Source organism: Canis aureus, chromosome 13, assembly GCF_053574225.1.
Source record: "Canis aureus isolate CA01 chromosome 13, VMU_Caureus_v.1.0, whole genome shotgun sequence".
In the NCBI taxonomy this organism is placed as follows: domain Eukaryota; kingdom Metazoa; phylum Chordata; class Mammalia; order Carnivora; family Canidae; genus Canis; species Canis aureus.
Window position 1 is genome coordinate 12,640,094 of NC_135623.1, and position 16,490 is coordinate 12,656,583.

At 43.3% G+C, this 16,490-nt stretch overlaps 1 protein-coding gene across 4 annotated transcripts in view; it reads right to left on the reverse strand.

Annotated features, from left to right (window-relative positions):
• THRAP3 (thyroid hormone receptor associated protein 3) overlaps positions 1-16,231 on the reverse strand; it is a 66,870-nt gene extending 50,639 nt beyond the window's left edge. The window contains exons 1-3 of one of the 4 annotated variants that reach the window (XM_077844733.1): positions 16,093-16,199; positions 15,540-15,672; positions 15,322-15,412 (exon numbers count right to left, since the gene is read on the reverse strand). The gene's annotated coding sequence lies outside the window, so the exon portion shown is untranslated. Of the gene's footprint in view, positions 1-15,321; positions 15,413-15,539; positions 15,673-16,092 lie in introns of all 4 variants that reach the window. The other 3 variants (XM_077844734.1, XM_077844731.1, XM_077844735.1) reach the window with 3 other exon arrangements.
• Positions 16,232-16,490: the final 259 nt, after the last annotated feature.

The window sequence follows — 16,490 nt, forward strand, 5'->3', positions numbered from 1 at the left end:
AAAACTCTTTTTAAGTATCTATCTTTAGGGCACCTGGATGGCTCAGTCAGTTAAGCATCTGCCTCCAGCTCAGGTCAAGTTCCCAGGCCGCACAGAGCAGGGAGCCTGCTCCCCTGCCCCCAGGTTCTCTCTGTGTCAAATAAATAAAATCTATAAAAATAAGTAAGTAAACAATAATAAATACTTGTTTTCTTTATTGTTAAGTACCTATATAATAACCTCAGTTTTACCTCTTGGCCCCCAATTATCTGGATCTTTCGAGAAAAAGTCTGCCAACTCTGATTCTACATCATTCGCTTATTAACAAAGGTATTTAGTGCAAATGGCCATGTAGGAATAAACCCTTAATGAGCAGTAATTCTCAAAACTGTAGGTCTCAAATGGTAGAAATTGTCATTTTTTAATCCTTATGCCCAACTTGCAAGTCATCACTTCCTAAAAATTTAAACCTCTATTTCCTTGAAAACCAGTAGTCGTGTAAAATCTAGACTCTAGACTACATACTAACTTCTACAAATCAATAAACACTAAAAATTTCAATTGTTTAGGTTAAAAAAAAAATAAAGATTACCTCATTAAATACTTACTGAATGCCTACCATATGCCAGGCAGTGTCCTAAGCACTACAGATACAATGACAAAGAAAGTCTGACCTCTCTGGTGGGGTGACACATAGAAACAAGTAACTGTATATTGCATATCAAACAATAAGTGTTAAAATAAAGTGGCTAAGAGGATGAACAAGGGGGCAGCCTGGGTGGCTCAGCGGTTTAGCGCCGCCTTCAGCCCGGGGTGTAATCCTGGAGACCTGGGATCAAGTCCCACGTCAGGCTCCCTGCGTGGAGCCTGCTTCTCCCTCTGCCTGTGTCTCTGCCACTCTGTCTCTCATGAATAAGTAAATAAAATCTTAAAAAAAAAAAAAAAAGAAGATGAACAAGCAATTCAAAAAAGAGGAAACCTATACAACTGATATACATAGGAAAAGATTAATCTTCACTGTTGGAGAAAGGCCATCTAAAACTACAGTATTTTATACTCGTAAGAATAACAAAAATTTTTAAAGTCCAACAATATCATGTCATTAAGATTCATGGCAACAGAAATGTTTCTAATGGACTATATACTTGCATAATCTCTGTGGAGAATACTGTGATAGTATTTAATAAAGTTAAAGATATGCACATCCCAGGGCATCTGGCTGGTGAGTCAGGAGAGCATGAGCCTCTTGATCTAACAGTCATAAATTCAACCCCACACTGGGAGTAAAGCCTACTTAAAAAAGATGTGCACATCCTATGACCCAGCCATTGCACTTTTAGGTATAAACCCAAGGGAAACTCTCCCAAGCCAGCAGAAAATATAAACAAGATTATTTTTTAGAGCAATGGGGGTGGGGTGGCTCTGTCAGTTACCTGGAAGATTTTTCTTGGTTTCAGCTCAGGTCATGATCTCAAGGGTCCTGAGGCAGGGCCCCACTTAGGGCTCTGAGCTCAGCAGGGAGTCTGCCTGAAGTATTTTTGGCAGCACTCTCTGAGCACCAACAGAAAAACAGATAAAGTGATCTATTCATACAATGAATACTACATACCAGTGAAAATGAAGAACAAATATACCGTAAAGAAATCCCACAAACACAAGCCTGAGCAGAAAGAGTTACAAATATTAATGGGTAATAAACAGCAACTTGGGGGGGGGGGGGCATGCAGGTGGCTCAGATGGTTGAGCTTCTGCAGTCTGCTCAGGTCAGGTTGCTGCAGTCTTGGGGAGGAGTCCCGCATCCAGCTCCCTGCTCAGCAGGAGTCTGCCCCTCCTCCCTGCTTCTGCTCGCTGGCTCATTTGCTCTCACTCTCAATAAATAAATCAAATCTTTAAACAACTTATATGAAGCTTAAAATCACACAAAAATGGTACTGTCTTTTGTTTAGGAAAGCATATATACTTAAGAGAAATCTAGAAAAATGCACAGGTATCTTACAAACACCAAAATCAGGGATCCCTGGGTGGCTCAGCGGTTTAGCGCTGCCTTTGGACCAGGGTGTGATCGGGAGACCGGGGATTGAGTCCCACATTGGGCTCCCCACATGGAGCCTGCTTCTCCCTCTGCCTGTGTCTCTGCCTCTCTCTCTGTGTGTCTCTCATGAATAAATAAAATCTTTAAAAAAAAAATCAGAAACATGGTTAGGAGGCATTAAACTGTGGTAGGAGAGCTTTATTTCATACATTTATTAAATTGATCTCTTAAATATGAGTACTGCTTTTATTATTCTTTTGGATGTCTTCATAGTGCATGTTTTTTAAAGCAAGAAAAAAAGGTTTATACATTGCTAACCGCTGTGATTGTGCTCCCTTTTAGATTCCCTTTCCCAGTCTCTAGACGGGGGAAAAAAAAAATTCTCTAGGATAGGGACAGAAAAGTACATGCATTCCCAGGTACCTCAAAAACTTCTTGGTCAAACACATTCAGATTTTTGCAAACACTTCTAAAGACTGAATAGGATTCATAAAGCAATTCTCTTAGGGTCAAATCAAAGAAACAACTCCTTATTGAACGATAAGCACCTATCGGTTGAATACAGCATATCAAAATAAGAGCCTTGCAAACACAAGACTAACATGGATTAGCATCGTGACTCCACTTCTCTGCAGGCTTGATAAGATGTATAATCTTAATTTCCTCATCTCTAAAGAGTAGATACACTAATTTTATAATCTAATGTAAAATTAAATGAACTGACATATGTAAACCACATTGCACACGGTACTCTAAAAGGTTAGTTGGGGGGGGGGGGGGATCCAGAAAATTGGGAGAGGCTATCCCCCCAGCAAAGTGTTTACATAATCGCCAAACAACAAATCAAATCCATAAAGGTAACCATTTCCAGAATCATCTTCAAAAAACTAAGCCAAGGGCAGCCCCAATGGCACAGCGGTTTAGTGTCGCCTGCAGCCCAGGGCGTGATCCTGGAGACCTGGGATCGAGTCCCACGTCGGGCTCCCTACATGGAGCCTGCTTCTCCCTTTGCCTGTGTGTGTCTCTCTCGCTCTCATGAACAAATATTTTTTTAAAGAAATTTATAATAAAAGTCAAGGAAAGTTTGCTTTTTAAGAATTTTTTAAGTAATCTCCACACCCACTGTGGGGCTTGAACTCATGAACCCGAGATTAAGAGCTGCATGCTCTACCGACTAAGCCAGCCAGGCACCCCAAGAAAAAGTAAGTTTTTGGGTTTCTTGTTTTTTAGACAGAGTATGCATGCACACTGCTGAGCAGGAAGAGGGGCAGAGGGAGAGACAGACAGAAAGAGAACTCCAAGCAGCCTCCAAGCTCAGTGCATGGGGGAGCCCCACTGGGGACTTGATGGCATGACCCCGAGACTGACCTGAGCCGAAATCAAGAGTCGGACACTTAACTGACTGAACTACTCAGGTGCCTGATAAAATGAGTTTTCAACAGGAAAAAGGAGTATTTTCAACAGGAAACTAGATTACTCAAGAGTTACTATAGGAAAAGCCAAGTTTTGCATACATAATACTTTATGATGGGAGACATGCAACAAAAAGTGTGTATCCAGGATTTATGTATTTGAACAATGGTTTCTCATTCACTAAAAGGAGTAAAGGAAGGAGGATGACCAATCCAGAAGACAAAGCCTGTATCCCTATAGCTTTGCAGTGATATTTAATACCCAACAAGGAAACCAAAGATTCTCTCCTCAGAAACCCTTTATTTCTTGTTGGCAGCTCTCAGATTAGTTACTAGAATAAGATAAGCAGAGAAGAGCAAGTCAAAATCCCAGCTGAATAACAGTGTACACAAAGTTACAGTTTATGTATACTCTAACACATAAATCTTATTTTCCAAATAGCCACAGCAATAATTCAGATGACAACTTTGAAACTAAGTTATCTTTTACTACAGTCCTGGTTCATGTATGCAAATATAACTCATTAATGATGAGAGCGGGTATTAGGTTTTATCAGGAAGTTGGCACTTTGAATGAACCATGTTAAATAATTTTTCAGTAAAAAACATAAAAATAAAAATTGGGCGCCTGGGTGGCTCAGTCAGTTAAGCATCTGCTTTTGGCTTAGGTCATGATCCCAGGGTCCTGGGATCAAGCCCCGATTTAGGCTCCCAGCTCAGCAAGAAGTCTGCTTCTCTTTCCCTCTGCCCTCTGCTCTCTCTCTCAAATAAATAATCTTTAAAGAATTAAAAAAAAAAAAAAAAACCAAACGCCTTCAAGGTACCTGGGTGGCTCAGCTGGTTAAGCCTCTGACACTTGATTTCAACTCAGGTCAAGATTTCAGGGTGGTGAGATCAAGTCCCACACCTTGATCTCTGTGCTCAGTGGGGAATCTGCAACATTCTCTCTCCTTCTCCCTGCTCCTGTGGGTGCTCTCTCCCACACTCTCGCCCTCTCTCAAATAAACAAATCTTAAAAAAAAAAACTTCACTAAGTTTCATTCTCCAAAAGAGATGTTCAAAAATACAAAAAAATAGTCATAATTAGTATGACAAAGCATTTGCAACAGTTAAACGACGCTTTTTTTAAAGATTTTATTTATTGGAGTGTGCGCAGGCCCGACCGCGGATGCAGAGCAGAGAGAGGACAGACTCCATGCTGAGCACAGAGCCCAACTCAGGACTCGATCTCACTACCCTGAGGTCACAACCTGAGCTGAAATAGGAAGCTCAACCAACTGAGTCACCCAGGCAGGTGACCCAAATGACCTTCTTAAGTATCATTCATCCAGTAAATTTCAAAGCAATGGCTTCTGAGCCAAGAGTCCTATTGGTTGAGAGATTATTCACTGAAATGGCTAAACTCAAATGGAGTTTAAAACACCTACATCTGAGAATTTCTAGTGTGCTCAACCAACACTGTTTACTCAACTGTCAAAACAGCACTAGAGATCACTGGTTCCATTCATGCCTAAACTTGTAGGAGACAGGATTTTCATCACTTTTACACATCCAAACCATTTAATAACCACTTTATAATAAAAGAAATGACAGTATGGGACTATATTAAGTTTCATAAGATATTGAACTGCACAATTTTTCTCATATTCTTTATATTCATGTCAAATACATATATTAAGTCTCTCAAAGGAAGGAAGGTATACTTTCATTTCAAAAATGAAAACATACAGGGATCCCTGGGTGGCGCAGCGGTTTGCCGCCTGCCTTTGGCCCAGGGCGCGATCCTGGAGACCCGGGATCGAATCCCACGTCGGGCTCCCGGTGCATGGAGCCTGCTTCTCCCTCTGCCTGTGTCTCTGCCTCTCTCTCTCTCTCTGTGATGACTATCATAAATAAATAAAATTTAAAAAAAAAAAAAAAATGAAAACATACAAAAAACTAGGCAAATATTATCAATTCTGAAATACATCTTGTCATTCTATTTGCAGCAAGGTGAATCAGTCACAAAGTCTGTCAGCTGAATTCAAGCCTATTATTTCTAAGAGTTAAATAACTTCACATATAATAAGCATGACAGTAACAAAATGGAGATTTTTATCTGAGGACTCTTTTTTTTTTAACAATTTTTAAATTTTATTTGACAGAGAGATGGAGCACATGTGGCAGGGGGAGAAGCAGGCAGAGGGAGAGGGAGAAGCAGGCTCCCCTAACAACAGGGGACTCGAGGTTCAGGCTCAATCCCAGGACCCTGGGACCTGAGCCAAAGGAAGATACCTACCGGAGCCACCCAGGGCCCTTCTGAGGACTCTGTTTTATTTTACTGACCCATCTACTCCCTGGACTCTTACTCTGAGCAGTACAGCACCGCGGCGAGGAGGGAGGTTTAGAGCAGATCCAGGTTCAAATCCTCTCTTCCTAGGCTATCCCATGCGCCTCAGCTTCATCATTTGTAAAACAAAAGGCTCTTCACTAACCTCCTGAGGTACAGGCTTAAATGAGACAACACATGTGAAGTGCTTAACTAAGCACTTACTTTGAAAAAAAATTCAATCTATAAATATGCTTCTTCAATATTTAAACTGACCTTACATTACATCTAAGTTTGCTCAAGATATTTTACACCTGTTGGACCAGCATATTATTAACAGCATCCTCTCTCTCAGTGGTGTTCCTGGTTCAAAAAATAAAATTATGTGGTCACAATGCTAATTTGACAAAAATAAATCTAACTCAAGACAAACATCATCACTAAATCAGAGGAAAAGCAAACTATTTCAGCTAAAAAATGGTACCCAAAACCTCTCCATCCAAGCAAGCACTTATAAATTAAATGACAATCACATTCTAGTCTGTAAATTTTACCTCTCTCCCTTAAAAGGGAATCAAAAACAAATATCGAACTCTAGCTAATGATCTGCATGTTGAAGTGTTTAGGTGTGAAATGTACTGATATCTGAAACTTACTTTAAAATGCTTCAAAAATGTGGGGCACCTGGCTGGCTGTGGAGCATGTGACTCTTGATCTCAGGGTTGTGAGGTCAAGCCCTACATTGGGCTTGGAGCCTACTTAAGGGGGAAAAAAGCTTCAAAAATGTAAGATGAAAAATAAGCTAAAGACCTGAGTTGACATTTCTCTAAAAATATACAAATAGCCACAAGCACATAATAGCCAATCTAACAGGGATCCCTGGGTGGCGCAGCAGTTTAGCGTCTGCCTTTGGCCCAGGGTGCGATCCTGGAGACCCGGGATCGAATCCCACGTCGGGCTCCCGGTGCATGGAGCCTGCTTCTCCCTCTGCCTGTGTCTCTGCCTCTCTCTCTCTCTCTCTGTGACTATCAAAAATAAGTAAAAAAATTTTAAAAAAAGAAAAAAAAATAGCCATTCTAATAGGTTTTAACAGTTACCATTAAACATTACATACACACAGAAAGTAAGTGTTGTGAAGGATGTGGGAAAATTGGGAATGGAGATTTCTATCTCCATCTGAAATTGAACAGATACACTCCCAAGCCTTAAGCAACTTACTCCAGGGTCTCAGCTAAAAAAAAAAAAAAAAAAAAAAAAAGGCTTCTGAAGAGGAAGCAAGGACTTCCATTTCTCATCACATTCTTCTGATAACCAAGGCCTCTAGGCACCAAAGATCATATACAACCATGAGCATGCCCTATTGATTTAGCACTGTAGCTGAAAATATTTTGCTGAAAAAGGAACAGAAAACATTCTCTATCAAACAAGTTTCATGATACGTGTATCCTTCAATGTTAAGTAGCCTCCATAGCAAAAAAGGAAGAGAATAAGGCAATAAGATATTTCTTCCTCATCCTATATTGTCATTCAAAGTGGCACCACATTCAAGGCCACTTTAATCCCCTACCATGGCTGGTTGAATGGTCAAACAACTCATACTTGAAGGTAAAATGTCCAGCAAAAATTTATGTAACTAATAATCCTGAAACAAAGGAAGAGAACAGGTAAGCTAAATTCTATGCTATGAACAAAGGAAAAGTACTTACCATTAAAGCCATTAACATATCATCTTCTATATTTTCCAAGAAAACAAGATTATCACAAATACACTGTTGTAATTTAAGTCCTTCTAAACAGAGCAATGTTTTAAGGATTCAGCTTTCATAAATAAACCAAAGCGGTTTGTCTCTACTTCCTCCATGGCTCCTTACTAACTTTACTATTTAGAAATACCTTCATCCAACACCCAAGGAAAAAAAAATCACATGTACAACAAACCAAAACAGTAGAAATCTCTTCTATGTACCCAAACTGCTTACACTGGCCTAAACAGATGGCATTATGGGAAACTTTTACTTTCTACCTTACGTATTTCTGCAATGTCTTTTTTTTTTTCAACCAGCACCATCTGTGAGCAAGGAAACAAAACTTTTAAAGACCTGCCCAAAAGGGTTTTTACGGGTTGTGCCTTATTTAACTAAATCGTGGGGTAGGGGCAGGAAGGCGTTAGGGAACTCAGTGGTGTTTTAAGTTTTTAAAAATGAAACGTCAGGGTGCCTGGTGGGCTCAGTCAGTAGAGCATCTGATTCTTCTTGACCTTGGGGTCATGAGTTTGAGCCCCACACCAGGTGTAGAGATTACTTTGAAAATAAAGGGATCCCTGGGTGTCTCAGCAGTTTGGCGCCTGCCTTTGGCTCAGGATGTGATCCTGGAGTCCCAGGATCGGGCTGCTTGCATGGAGTCTGCTTCTCCCTCTGTGTCCCTGCCTCTCTCTATCCCTTCCCCAACCCCAGGTCTCTCATGAATAAATGAATAAAATCTTTATTAATTAATTAATTTCAGGGCACCTAACTAGCTCAGTCAGTAGAGCAAGGGACTCTTAATCTCAGGGTCATTCGTTCAAGCTCCACGCTGGGCATGGGCTTAATTTAAAAAATACATGTCTTTAAAGATTTTTAAGTAAATAACTAAAATTTTTATTTTACATATATATTTATATATATTAAGCAGAACCCCAAAGTAAAAAAATTATCAGTATAGAACTGCTCTTGAGTAAACTGGGGTCCTCCCAGCTCAGCCTCTTCCCTCAATAGTTCCTGAGGCACCCGCCTCACTCCAAACAAGATTTTAAAATCTCCTGTCCAATCTATACTCGGCTAAATTTACTAAAAACAATCATCACAAAAAAAAAAAAAAAATCATCACAACCTACTTATACAGTTATCTCAGTTTTACAGAACAGCCTTTAGAGAACGGCTTTTGAAAACAAATTTTTATCAATCAACTTCATAATTCACTTACAAAAGAGGTACACATTTTAAGTTTGGTCAGTTTTGACAAAATATACTGTGAAACACTACCCCAACCAAAATATGGAGTATTTCAGAGGCACCTGGGGGGTGGGGGGCTCAGTCAGTTAAGCGATTGACGCTTGATCTCAGCTCAGGTCTTGCTCTCAAGGTATTGGAGTTCAAGCCCTGCATTCAACTTTAAATACACACACAGACACAAACACAGACACACACACACACACACACACACAAAGGGCCGGATGGCTCAGTGGTTGAGCATCTGCCTTTGGCACAGATCATGATCCCGAGGTCCTGGGATGGAGTCTGCATTGGGCTCCCCACAGGGAGCCTGCTTCTCCTTCTGCTGATGTCTCTCATGAATTAAAAACCTTTATAAATATATGTGTGTGTGTGTGTGTGTGTGTGTGTGTATATATATATACACATTCCTATCACCCCAGAGAGTACCTTCCCGCTCCTTTGTAATCTCACCTATCCCCAAACAAATCATTTTCAACTGGTAGCTTAACAGAATCTGAGTAAATCAGAACTTGATAGTGGGAGCACTTCCAGAGACAGCCAACCAGTCAGCATATCTCTTCCAGAATTAATTCATCCTTTATTTATTCACTAAACCTCTTCTATGTAACAGAGAAAATCCTAGGTATGGGGATTCAGCAATGAATCAAACAAATCCCTGCTTTACTCTCTAAAGAGGTGAAGACACAGCGGATTAAAAACGTCCCACAGGAGGGCCTAGGTGGCTCAGTCAGTTGAGCATTCGACTCTTGATTTCAGCTCAGGTCTTGCTCTCAGGGTCTTAGGTTGAGCTGCATGTTGGGCTCTGTACTCAGCACTAAGTCTGCTTGTCCCTCTCCCTTTTGAGAGAGAGAGAGATAAAGAGCACAAGCAGGGGGAGGGGCAGAGGGAGAGGAAGAAGCAGACTACCAACTGAGCAGGGAGCCCAATGTAGGGGGGCTCAATCCTGAGACTCCGGGATCTTGACCTGAGCCGAAGGCAGACACTTAACTGAGCCAGCCAGAAACCCCTTAAATCTTTTTCTTTTTTAAGATTTTTTTATTAATTTATTCATGAGACACAGAGAGAGACAGAGAGTCAGAGACATACGCAGAGGGAGAGGCAGGCTCCATGCAGGGAGCCCAGATGCGGACCTTGATCCCGGGTCTCCAGGATCACGCCCTGAGCTGAAGGCAGGCGTGCAACCGCTGAGCCACCCAGGCGTCCCAAAACCCCTTAAACCTTAAAAAATAAAAAAATAATGTCCCACAGGAATAATGTGGGAGGCGGGAGGGGTTGATAAGAGGAGTACCCCACAGATAGGGTGGTAAAGAAAGGCCTTGTTCAAGACATTTCCCAATGTGATACAAGCATACATAGGACCATCAAAACTACCAAACCTAAAAAAATGGTTCAGCAACTTGACTCCTTAATGGCTAAGCAGTAAGAACTTAAGAGTAAGAGCACCTGGGCTAAGTGTCTGCTGTCAGCTCAGGTCATGATTCTGAAGCCCCAGATCAAGCCTGTGTTGGATTCCAGGTCCAGCAAGGAGTCTGCTTCTCCCTCTCCCCGCGCTCATGCTCATTCTCTTACTCTCTCAAATAAATAAAATCTTAAAAAAAAAAAAAAAAAAAAGCAAACTTAAGAGTACACAAAGCATCACTTTATTATAACTGAAACTAATTTATCTTAAGAAATTTACCCAATTTTTTCTTCTGGGCAACCCCAATCTGGCACCTGACCAACTTCCTCAATCTCTTTTAATTTTTTTTTTCCCAATAGCCCACAGTCTGGTAGATAAAGGTATTAGTCAAGACTGTAGGACACATCCTTTAGACACACTGGGACCATCTTCTCTGAAGGCCTACCATAATGGAGCCCTAGAGTGGAAAAATCTGGGTAGCTTTAGAAAGCAGTCTCATCTCTTAAACGGCCTCTATCAATTATTTATCCTGTCTTTATAATTAAAATAGAGGAAAAAAATTGAGGAGTCATTCCTCAAAAAAGAAAAGAAAGAAAAGAAAGAAAAGAAAAGAAAAGAAAAGAAAAGAAAAGAAAAGAAAAGAGAAAAGAAAAGAAAAGAAAAGAAAAGAAAAGAAAAGAAAAAAAGAAAAAAGAAAAGAAAAACGCTCACACACAATTACTGAAAGCAAAGCAATGGACTTCACACAGGCATATTAAACACACACTCAACTTTGGTTCTTAAGCCTGAAGACAAGCACCAAAAGTCTTCTAATTAGACATTCAACAATTTCTCTTTGCTTGGCCTTCTATGTTCTGAAACAAGCCCAGCTATGCAGTTACAACATTCCAGATGCTAAAAAGCAAATCAGGAAAAACAAAAATGAGGACACTGTACAGACACCAACTAAAAGGCATGGGCAGGGGGTCAGATTAAAGCCTTTATGCTTTATAAAAGCCCTTGGGTTCAGAAACAAAATAATTCAATGTTTTGGGCTTATTTCTCTCACTGGTCTGCAAAAAATAAGGCAACAAGGCAGAAAACAATCTCTAATGGTGATATAATGTTAAGACAGAAAACAGACTTTAAGCGAGGGCATTAGAGACCCATATCATATACCTAGAAAAGAGACACCATATTAAATTGCCTGCAGACATGTAATTTAAAGGTGTAAAATAATATCAAGTGACTCTGTTCCACGTCAGGGATACATGTCAGGCCGTAGTGAGGTCTCTGACAAACTGGAAAGGACATGCCCAACCATAAAAGATGGCTGCAGATGAGGCAGAAACACAGGTCTGAGGCTGCCAAAACTGATTTTTCAAAAGCAGCCTGAATCTAAATTTTACATAAAATCTCCTTGTTTCTTAAATGCTGACAACTAATTCAAATTCACAATGCTGTGTGTATTCCGGGCTCTTGACCTGAGCTGAAGGCTGACACTTAACTGAGCCACCCAGAAACCCCTTAAATCTTAAAAAATAAAAAAATAATGTTCCACAGTAATAATGTGGGAGTCAGGAGGGGTTGATGAGAGGAGTACCCCACAGATAGAGTGGTAAAGAAAGGCCTTGTTCAAGACATTGAACAAGATGTTTGTATCAAAATACATCTGGAGACTGGATTTAGTCCACAAGCCTTCAGTTTTCAACCTCTGCTGTAAAAACAAAAATACACCTTTCTTTCAGTGGTACAGCTCTACCTCTGGGGTACAAAGTACACCTTATGTTTCCATTCACACATTAAGATGTAAAAATATAATACAAGAAATAAGAATATACATGTGAGGGATCCCTGGGTGGCTCAGTGGTTCAGCGCCTGCCTTTGGCCCAGGGCATGATCCTGGAGTCCGGGATCGAGTCCCATGTCCGGCTCCCGGCATGGAGCCTGCTTCTCCCTCTGCCTATGTCTATCATAAATAAAATCTTTAAAAAAAAAAAAAGAATATACATCTGAAACCCCTGATGGAAGAAAAGCAAGATGATGGTCTTCCTCTTCATATACTAAGGTACTCCATTTGCACCACTTAAAATACTAAGTTTCTTCCAGTAGAAAAAAACATTCAGAAATGGACTTTCATGATACTGAGCTAATGTCTGACTTCTTCAATATGTGCATCAGCCTGTAACTTGCAGACTAAAAGATCTATGGCACAGCATCTAAACTTGATTTTTAAAAAAGTTCCCATTAAAGACTAAGAAATGTGGTGCCTGGCTGACTCAGTTCTTGGAGTAACTCTTGATCTAGAGGTTGTGAGATTAACCCCACGTGGGGTGTAGAGCTTACCTAAAAAAAAAAAAAAAAAGATGAAGGAAAGCAATCTTTTAGAAAGGGTACCCACGACTCAACTCTGGTAAGCCATGGGCAACTATTTTTTTATGGGTTATAAACCCGCATTACAAGCTCTAGAACACTGGTTCTTAAATTCTGAGACTAGGGCAGCCCAGGGGGCTTGGAGGTTTAGCGCTGCCTTCAGCCCAGGGCATGATCCTGGAGTCCCCAGCAGTCCCTGCACGGAGCCAGCTTCTTCCTCTGCCTGTGTCTCTGCGCCTCTCTCTCTCTCTCTTTGTCTTTCATGAATAAAAAAAATCTTAAAAAAAAAAAAATTCTGAGACTAATGAAATTAATTGAAGTTATCAAACCTTTGAGAAAATGCAGTCGCTCACAAAAATTTTAGTTTCATGGGCTCCCTATAGTCCATGGACTACAGATTAAGAATGGCCTGATCCGGGATCCCTGGGTGGCGCAGCGGTTTAGCACCTGCCTTTGGCCCAGGGCGCGATCCTGGAGACCCGGGATCGAATCCCATGTTGGGCTCCCGGTGCATGGAGCCTGCTTCTCCCTCTGCCTGTGTCTCTGCCTCTCTCTCTCTCTGTGTGACTATCATAAATAAATAAAAATTAAAAAAAAAAAAAAAAAAGAATGGCCTGATCCCAAGAATATTAAACCTACATCGTCTCCAAACACCCCACTTCTTCCCACCAATACACAGGCAACTACCAAAACCGGTCTGGACCAGTACGGCAGTCTCTTAAATGATATCCTCCATAATCCATCCTCCATACCTCTGCAAAAGTAATCTTTTTTAAAGATTTTTATTTATTTGAGAACAGAAAGAGAGAGCACACGCACAAGTGGAAAGGGAGGAACAAAGGGAAACACAGACTCCCCACTGAGCAGGGAGCCCAATGCTGTGGTGGTGATGATGATGCTGCTGCGATGCAGGACTCGATGTGAGATTTGATCTAAGGATCCCAAGATCATAACCTAAGCCAATAGCAGATGCTCAAGGCACTCAGGTGCCCCAAGGGTTATTTTAAAATATAAATCAGAAGGCTTCAATGGCTTCCCCCAAACCACCTTACCTGTCCAGCTGTTGTCACCACTCTCCTCACTGTGTCAGCTACTTTGGGCCTCTTTTCAGTTCTGAAAGCACACAATTCTCCCCACCTTCTTGCTGTTCCCTCCATATGGAATGTGCTTTCCTACAAAACTGTCATCATGCCCAAAAGACCTTCTCTGACCAACCTTAGGTCTCCCTTGTTAGTGTCTACTAGAGTCCCTGCTTGATATTCCCTTATCACTTTTCTCAATTTGTCATTTATTTTACCGGTTGTATCTTCCCCTACTCTACTAGAAGTTCTCCAAATGCAAGACCCCTTGGGTCTCACAACCCCCCCACCACGTACTCCCAGAGCCTAGTGCAGGAGCCAGGCGGTAGAGCGTGTTCTCAGGCACTGTTTGCTGAATCAATCAGCCAAATACTGAACTGACTCAACTTAAATGTTTATAGGATGAGTGTGTGAAGCAATCCATCAAAATCTAACATTTAGGGAAAAAAAAAAATCTAACATTTGAGAGAACAGCGTTAACCACTTTGCCTTCAATTCGGGAGGTCATTGCGCCCGAGAAATAGGCTAGCATCTTGAGATTCTTAGTGGTTGAGACTATCCGTTCAAAATAAATAAGTAAACAATAGTTGTTTGTCTTCTGCTCCCTCTCTGCCAGCAGTATCTCTCCCCACCTGGGTGCTAATCTCCACAATATTCCAAGCTTCCTCCTTCCAACTTCTCGGGACAAAACAGGACACTCTTTTTGTAATCCATTATTTCACTGGCTAAGCCAAATTCAAAGGATGCCTGTAACTTGGTGTTAACGCTAATGAATATGCTAAAGAACTACTGTCGCTACTGTTACCACTATCACCACCACCAGGAAAACGGGACTGTATGTACATCTGCAGAACTAGAAATCAGTCTTTCCAAAACCGGAGACCCGTCACTGGTGTCAAAAGGGTTAAAGAACGAGGCGACAGGCCTGCATTGGACATCAAAGATTTTTAGTGGAACAGTTTTCTTCTGGAAACTTCAATACACCTTTTACAAGATGCAACCAAGCCCAAATGGTTGCAGAATAAATCCGTTTCTGATATTGCTGAAGTGTGCGCCTTGGTTCACAAAACGTTAATTCCCAGCAAAGAGCAAACTGAGCTCGATTTGTTCCACAGGTTGCTCATGGGCAGGAACCGTTTCTGACTCCTTGTAACAGGCTTCTGCTCAATGATACACACATCAAGCCGTCCAGATAACCGAACAGACAATATTTCCACATAAAAAAAAAAGGCGGGGGGGGGGGCATCCGAAAGGAAAAAAATGGGAAAAGGAAAAGCGGGTATACAGTATTTCCACATTTAAAAAAAAAGGGGGGAGCATCGAAAAGGAAAAAAAGGAAATACAAATGCGGGTGTTAATACCTGCCTTTGCACTCTGGGCCCACAATCTACATACCCTACACGCGGGGATGATAGTAACAATGCACCCTAATCCATGTCAGGTAACGAGCTAAGGAGTTTTCAGTTTTATCTCCGTTAATCCTCGCAGTAACGCTCTAAAGTTGCCACGGCTACTTACCGCTCTTTTGCAGGTAAGGAAACTGAGGCACCCGGAAGCGAAGAAGCCCCTCGACCTAAAATCAAAAGCTTAACGGAGCCAAAACCTGAACCCGGGCAAGCTGGCCCCGCCATCCGCCTTTCTGTTCTGCCCCCAGAAGCTTCCCTGGCTCTCGCCCGCCAAGGCTCTGCCGCACCCGGAGGCTCCCCTTCCGATCCAATGAACCCCCCCCCCACTCCCCACCCCCGTAGACACCCTACGACCACCGACCGCTTCGCACTCCCGGGCACCGGCGCTGCTCGCCTGCTCCTGCCGTCAGGCTCCACCCCCTGAGATTTAGAAAGGCGACCAGAAGAGCTGACTTAAAAAAAAAAAAAAAAAAAAAAGTTGCTGAGATGCAAAGGGAGGCAAAAGAAAAAAGAAAAATTGCCTCCTACAGCCACAACACACGCGCGCCGGCGACCCCCTGGAAGGCAAGTCGGCCTCACCTCCAACCCGAGAGGGCTGAGATAGGAGTGGGCGCACAGATGTTCCAGCGGCAGATTGGATTTGGACTATGCCTCCTCTGGCCGCAAGCAGGGAAGGAGGACTAACATTCACCGAGTGCCAGCCACATGCGCCCTAGAAGACAGAACCAGGCCAATGGAGACGGGGGGGGGGGGGGAGGAGGAGGGGGAGTTGCACTCAGAGTTCCGGGAAAAGGAGAAATTCAAAGAATGGGGTTCCTGCGACTAAAGGGGGAGATGGAAGAGGTGGAGGCCTCAGGCTTGCAGCTTAAGGGGGGGAGGGGGAGAGAGAAAAGGCGGCCCCGGAGCGTCGGGAGCTAGGCCGGAGCGAGGGGAAACCCTGAAGGGCGGGGAGGGGGAGGAGCCGGAGAGGGAGCGGGGCCAGCTCGGAGGAGGCCTGGGGGCAGCGGCGCAGCAGCGGCCCCGCGCCGGGCCCGCCCGGGACCCCGACCCAGCCGCCGCGGAGAGAGGGTAAAACACGCCACCGCCGGAGCCGGGGGAGCTGCCCTGATCCCCATCACGGGCCCCCACTCACCGGGCCCGCCGCAGCGATCGCAGCAGCAGCCTCGCAACGGCACAACCGGCCCGAATCTCGCCCCCGCCCGACAGCGCGCCCCGCGTCCCCGCTCTCCGACGGCGGCAGCGGCGGCGTCGCCCCCGCTGACTCCTGGGAAATGTAGTGCCCGGCCCGCCCGCTGCTAGCCCAGCCGGCGGTGCGCCGAACTACGTTTCCCACAAGGCGAGGCGAGCGTTGGGCCCGCCGCTTTGCGTCACGCGCAGGGTTGTCGGCAGTCACGTGGGGCGCTGCGTCGCCATCCCCTCCCCCCGCCTGGGTGGCCTGGGGAAGAAGGAGGGAGGTGAACGGAAGGGGCGGGGGCGTTGCTGACGCCACTGCCCCCACCATTTTGGACTCGGCTTGGAGGGAGGGCCAGA